The 7,170-nt window shown below is 44.5% G+C and overlaps 1 pseudogene; it reads left to right on the top strand.

Annotated features, from left to right (window-relative positions):
• The first annotated feature begins 6,779 nt into the window (after window positions 1–6,779).
• LOC137346898 (U2 spliceosomal RNA) lies at window positions 6,780–6,889 on the top strand (annotated as a pseudogene).
• The last annotated feature ends 281 nt before the right edge of the window (window positions 6,890–7,170 follow it).

Below are 7,170 nucleotides of genomic sequence, written 5' to 3'. Positions count from 1 at the left end.
GAAGTAGTAATTAGGTGAAATTAGGTTTGGATTTTAAAAGAAGATTGGAAAGCCCGAGGGAGGTAAATAATTCTGTGTTTTTAAGGTATAGGAAAAGATTGTGTTTAAGTAGGAGACCATACAGTGAGTCTTGACTTCAACACAGTGAAGATGTAGGAAAGGTGGAAGAGTGCATAGGAGAGCTTACTGGAGCTCAGAAAGATTAAGAGGAAATAGGTCAAAGGGTCATAGTGATATCAATAATGCAGACAAACAAGAATGGCTGTAACAGAGAGAGAGCTTGGGCTTTGAGACTAGAGATGAAATTGGGACCATCTATCAGAAAATACAGGGGTATGTGTAACCCTTGGAAGTAGAAATTGCAAATTCAGTGACATAGCTGCCCTGAAATTACACAATGTGAATATTAGCCTATGGACAATTGAAGTATTCAGAGGAAATTTCTTGGTGCTCCACTTTAAATAAGTTTAAAATAAACAGGTGAATGCCTCCATTAAAATCGCATAATAGGTAATTTCACACAAACTCATCATTACTAAATTAAAATCATTTTGTTCTCTTGCACCATGTTTTGTGTAAGGGCCTGTTTCTATTTTGCTCTGCTGTAGCCATAACAATTTCACAGGTAATTTCCATTCCGTTGCATGTAACTGAAATTGTAATTTCCCTACATAACCACCCTCATATTTCTGTGTTAGATGCTTATGTGCTTTACAATCAGCACTTGCTAGTCAAACAGAAATGTTCTTACAAATTAACATTATACTTTGTAAACCAAAGCATCTCGGATTTGCTGTCTCAGCTGATCCCCTCAATTGAGGCAGTGGTTGGCTCACTACACATAGCCTCAGTACCCCAACTGCAAGAAGCGGAAAACAATCTGGGTGATTATCACATTCCTGGGCTTCTGATTACAGAGCTCTGTGCAGGGACTCCTGTTAGAAATGTTTTTTCCAAAAATATATTTTATTTATAAAAATCTGTAAAAAAAAAACATTACAAAACAATTCCAATTTGACATTCTAGAAAGTGCAGAAGAAATCAGTTTCCTTCGAGACAGAAAGTGAGTTGCCTCACAACCCTTGCCATTCCATTTTAAATGCAATGTACATTTGCATTACATGGCAAAACTATATTTTGGTGCATACAGCCCGAGGGGTTTTACACAGGTTCCAGCCCCTCAGTTCACTATGGCATGAGGACCTTACACAGTGGTCTTTCCCCATTGAGCCTTTGCAGTGGCTGCCCCAAGCTTCAGTGTGTCCTTCAGCACGTAGTCCTGGACCTTGGAATGTGCCAGTCTGCAACACTCGGTTGTAGACGACACATTGCTCTGGAATACCAGCAAGTTTCGGGCAGACCAAAGAGCATCTTTCACCGATTTGATGGTCCTCCAGTAGCAGTTGATATTTATCTCGGTGTGCGTGCCTGGGAACAGACTGGAGAGCACAGACTCCTGCGTTACAGAGCTCCTTGGGATGAACCTCGACAAAAACCACTGCATCTCTTTCCACATCTGCTTTGCAAAGGCACATTCCAGAAGGAGGTGGGCAACAGTCTCTCCCTCACCACAGCCAGCTCAAGGGCAGCATGCAGAGGTGGTGAGATTTTGGGCGTGCAGGAAGGATCTGACAGGGAGGGCCCTTCTCACCACCAGCCAAGCTACCTCATGGTGCTTGTTTGAAAATTCTGGTGATGAGGCATTCTGCCAAATGACTTTGGCGGTCTGCTCGGGGAACCATCCAACAGGATCCACCATCTTTTCCCTGGCCTTGAAGACATTCCGTGCCGACCACTGCCTGATGGATTGGCGGTCAAAGGTGTTTTTCTGCACAACCTCTTCCACAAAGGATAGGTGATACCGCACAGTCCAACTGGATGGAGCGTTCCATGGCAATGTGGCCAGACCCATCCTTCGTAACACCAGAGACAGATAGAACCTCAGCACGTGGTGACACTTGGTGTTTGCGTACTGGGGCTGTACACACAGCTTGATGCAGCCGCACACAAAAGTGGCCATCAGGATGAGGGCAACGCTGGGTACATTTTTTTCCCTCTTTATCTAGAGGTTTGAACATCGTGTCCCTGCAGACATGATCCATTTTGGAACTCCAGAAAAAGCAGAAGATGGCTCGGGTGACCGCCACGGCGCAGGACTAGGGCATGGCTCAGACATGCACCACATACAGTAACAACGTGAGCACCTCGCACCGGATGACCAGGTTCTTGCCCACAATGGAGAGAGAACGCTGCTCCCACATGTTCATTTTGTGTTTTACCCTGGCTACTCGCTCCTTCCAGGTTTTGGTGCACGTCCTGGCCCCTCCAAACCATATCCCCAACACCTTCAGGTAGTCTGACCTGATGGCAAAGGGGACAAAGGATCGGTCAGCCCAGTTGCCAAAAAAAATGGCCTCGCTCTTGCTGCAATTTACTTTGCCTTCCGAGGCCAGTTCGAACTGGTTGCAGATGCTCATCAGTCTGCGAACGGACTGCAGATCCGAGCAGAAGATGGTGATGTCGTCCATGTACAGGGAGGCTTTGACCTGAGTGCCTCCGCTGCCCGGGATTGTCAACTCTCTTATTCCCGCATCCTTCCTAATAGACTCAGCAAAACGTTCAATACAGCAAACAAACAAGACAGGATACAGAGGACAGCCCTGTCTGACCCCAGAATTGATTGGGAAACTTTCCAATTCCCACCCATTGATTGAGACTGTGCTACTGATGTTTGTGTAGGGCAGTTTGATCCAATTGCAGATTCCCTCCCCAAACCCCATTTTGGAAAACATATTTTTTTTTATTATTTGATAAAGGTGTGCCCTTCACCTTTCAGTTGCTTACTTGGCTTTCCCCAAAGCACTCCATGTAGCAACATGACTTCTGCCTCACCGTTCCAATAAGACTTGGTTTTGTGGGTGCCACTTGACCCTGCACTATTACTTCAGTGTGTCCATGCAGGTGTGCGATATTCTGTCAAAAGCCTTCTCCTGGTCCAAGCTAATGAGGCAGGTGTCCAGCCCCCTGTCCGATACATAGGCGATCGTATCCCTGAGTAGCATGAGGCTATCAGAGATCTTCCTGCCAGGTACAGTACAGGTCTGATTGGGGTGAATCACCAACTCCAGAAAAGACTTGACCCGACAGGCGATGACTTTGGATAGAATCTTGTAGTCTACATTAAGCAGTGAGATGGGCCGCCAATTTCTGATTTCCACCCTCTCCTCCTTCCGCTTGTAGATGAGGGTGATTATGCCTTTCCTCATGGATTCCAACATGTTGCCGGCCAGAAGCATACTCTCGTACACTTCCAGCAGGTCTGGGCTGATCCAGTCCCACAGAGTCGAATATAACTGGAGTCAGACAAGGCTGTCCTCTCTCTCCTGTCTTGTTTGTTTGCTGTATTGAACCCTTTGCTGAGTCTATTAGGAAGGATGCGAGCATAAGAGGGGTGACAATCCCAGGCAGTGGAGGCACTCAGGTTAAAACCTCCCTGTACATGGATGACATCGCCGTCTTCTGCTCGGATCCGCTGTCCGTGCGCAGACTGATGAGCATCTGCAACCAGTTCGAACTGGCCTCGGGAGCCAAAGTTAACCACGGCAAGAGCGAGGCCATGTTCTTTGGGCTGACCGATCCTTTGTCCCCTTCACCATCAGGGGAGAATGTTGAGGGGATGAAGGGGGTAAGTAAGTGTGCAAACCTAAACTGAAGAAAAATCACAATAATATAAACTTCATTGGAGAGATTGGCGAAGGAAAATTAGAAAAATAAATTACATAATTTTGTGTACAAATGCTGACAAAACTATTCTTTATTACTGCACCTTTCATACCATGATTCTCTGTTGTGATTTGGGCTTCTTCTAAATACTCAGGCTTTCTCCCTTTGCTAGCATTCTCCTCCTGGAGTTGTTCCTGCTCTCCCCTGTAGCCTGTACTGTCTGAGCTGGCCACCACAGATGTGCTGATATCATCGTATAAGCTCCCCACTTCAGACTGGACATACTCAAAAGTATGTTTCTGCTGATTGCTAATTATATCCTGTTATAAATGAGAATTGACTGATATATTATCCAAATAACTCAAATTAACTGCATATCTTTTATTTAACTTGCCAATGTGATATATATAACCAATAATCAAATTAATGTTAAGTGCAACACAAGTGGTCCTTATTGAAGTACTTTAAGAAAATCAAACTAAGGAGCCTATTTAACACCACAGGATCTCTGTTTGTTTAAACTACTCAGTCAATTTGTGAATTACTGTTATTAAGTTTTCAATTATATGTTCAGGACTGGAACCAAGAGTTATTCCTGAAATGCTCATGGCTTTTTTGTCCCCCTGAAACTAGGTTACACACCTTGATGTCATTCCGGAGAGTAAAGCGGATATCTTGAAGGTTCATAGTTCGATTCTGAGGCTTTACTTGAATCCCAGTTCGCACTATGTCGTAGTATGGCTTAGGAACTTGTTCATCTACGGTTAAATATCGCCCAGCTGCAATTAAATCTTTCAGTGCAAATCCATCTAGATCTTCCCAGGGAACTGCATCTACATGGGAAGTTCATCAATGAGAAATTTGATAGAATATCATAAACTGAGTTAATAAAGAAGGCCATCAGATAAACGCTGCCCACAATACTGTGCATTTTAACAGCTATTCAGCATAGTCAGTCAAAATGTTCAATCAAAATGAAATAATAAGAAACAGCTGTACTGCATTTTATTCCACCTTTGCTGTAATACTCGCAATTAATGATGCCAGTATGAAGATTTCAGTAAAGCATAAGGAAGGAGAAAATTTGCGTCTATGTCCACTTGAACTGCAAAAAGCATGGAATATTGCAATTAGGTGGCAGGACCGTATCTCCAACACAGAAGTCCTCGAGGCGGCCAACATCCCCAGCTTGTACACACTACTGAGTCAGCGGCGCATGAGATGGCTTGGCCATGTGAGCCGCATGAAAGATGGCAGGATCCCCAAAGACACATTGTACAGCGAGCTCGCCACTGGTATCAGACCCACCGGCCGTCCATGTCTCCGCTTTAAAGACGTCTGCAAACGCGACATGAAATCCTGTGACACTGATCACAAGTCGTGGGAGTCAGTTGCCAGCGTTCGCCAGAGCTGGCGGGCAGCCATAAAGACGGGGCTAAAATGTGGCGAGTCGAAGAGACTTAGTAGTTGGCAGGAAAAAAGACAGAGGCGCAAGGGGAGAGCCAACTGTGCAACAGCCCCGACAAACAAATTTCTCTGCAGCACCTGTGGAAGAGCCTGTCACTCTAGAATTGGCCTTTATAGCCACTCCAGGCGCTGCTTCACAAACCTCTGACCACCTCCAGGCGCGTATCCATTGTCTCTCGAGATAAGGAGGCCAAAGAAGAAGAAGAGTTTGGCGATGAAATTCAGTAGAGAGTCCCTGTTCCAACACCAGAACTGCCAGGGTAATGGCAGAACCAGTGGTCTGTTTTACAGAAATTCTGCAGGGGGAAAAGTTCAGTCTAAGGTAATCTTATCAAACTTTTCGCAAGTGTGTTTCCACAGCTGACAATGTAGAAAATGACCTGGCTGACAGCAAAGTTCCCAGTCACTGCTCAAGACTGGAAAACACAAATGGGGAATTGCAGATACAAACCTTTATTCTTCCATTCTATAGCACAGTTCGGTAGAACTCCAAGGTGGTGTGCCTTTGTGCCAGCTTTGTTTATCTTTATTTGTACTTAATAGAAACCTTGAACTTAACATGCATAAACATAAAGAAATCGAACATCAAGAATGAATGCCGAGTAATTTCTGACTTTAGTCATCTCTGACTCTATAAATAAGTCTGTGTAGAATTTAATTGCCAAGATGTAATTTATATGCATATTACATAGTATTTACAGCACAGAAACAGGCCATGTGATACAACAGGTCCATGCCAACACTTCTACTCCACAACAGCCTATTAGGATATCATCCTACACACTAGAACAGTGAACTATACCTGTAAACAGTTCCTGAATAAGAGTACAAATGCTGTAGACATCTGACTTGATAGTGGCAGGCTTGCCCCGAATTACCTCTGGTGCTAGCCAGTTGTAAAACTGTGGAGGGATAGTGAATCGGGAGAGATTGCTGTTCACACCTCCATCAACACTGTGGAAGTATTAAAAAAGAATATAATTATATCTGTGCAATTCTGTAATAGATTTGATTAAGATGTTTTAAGTTTTTTCTGTACTATAATGATTAGGAAACTTTTTTTTATTCATTCATGGGATGTGGCTGTCACTGGCAAGGCCAGCATTTATTCCCCATCCCTAATTGCCCTTCAGATTATGACTGTATTTTAAAATGTGAACTTTATTCTTCACTTTAAAGTTAAATTCTTCATTTTAAATCTCTCCCTTGCTCCAACAGCAAGGAGCTTGGAGAATAGACAGGGAAGCATAAGAGAATGGGTAGGAGAGGATCAATCCTGGATAAGACAGGTCAGAGGTGTGAAAGACTACCAGGCTGCCAGGCAGCAACAAGATGGCCATGGGTCAGGCCAACAATGAGTCAGAGAAGTGGAGAATTGGCCGAGGAGCAGCAAAAATTGAGTTAGGAGGAGGTCCATGCCAGCCAAGACCAGGCAGAAAAGAAGCCGAGAACAGACAGGGTGGAGAAGGGGACCCTGACAGTTCTTTGGTATAATTTTGAAGTGAGACAATCAGGCTAGATGGACAGATATAAGGATCTATGACAGAGAGATGGAAGTACAGATCCTCAAGCTGTCAACAGAGGTCTCACTGTCTGTCTCGGCCTTTTGGCTAAGATCAAGTGTAGTATCTGTTCTTATCAGTACTTACTTGGAAGAGGAGAAACCATGATCAGTGGTTTTTGATCCTGGGGAAGCTTTGAGTAAAATGGCTATAACCAATCTTCGAGCTTCAGGCCAGGGAGCGCGCAACACCGTTTGGGTGGTAGTGAAGGACAATGAAGGAGATGCACCAGTCGATCGCACCTTCTTCATCAAGAAAATCCTCATCGATTGCTGTGGATTTCAAGCTACGGACATCTTCTGCCTGCAGGACTTCCCCAGCAGTGGATATTTCGACGTGACGTTCAAGAATGTGGCGGGATGCATCAAGTTCCTGAAGGCGTTCAAGGAGAAAGGGGACCAGGCGACACTGTCCATCC

Source organism: Heterodontus francisci, chromosome 30 (assembly GCF_036365525.1).
Source record: "Heterodontus francisci isolate sHetFra1 chromosome 30, sHetFra1.hap1, whole genome shotgun sequence".
NCBI classification, from domain to species: domain Eukaryota; kingdom Metazoa; phylum Chordata; class Chondrichthyes; order Heterodontiformes; family Heterodontidae; genus Heterodontus; species Heterodontus francisci.
This window is presented reverse-complemented; position numbering and strand designations above follow the sequence as displayed.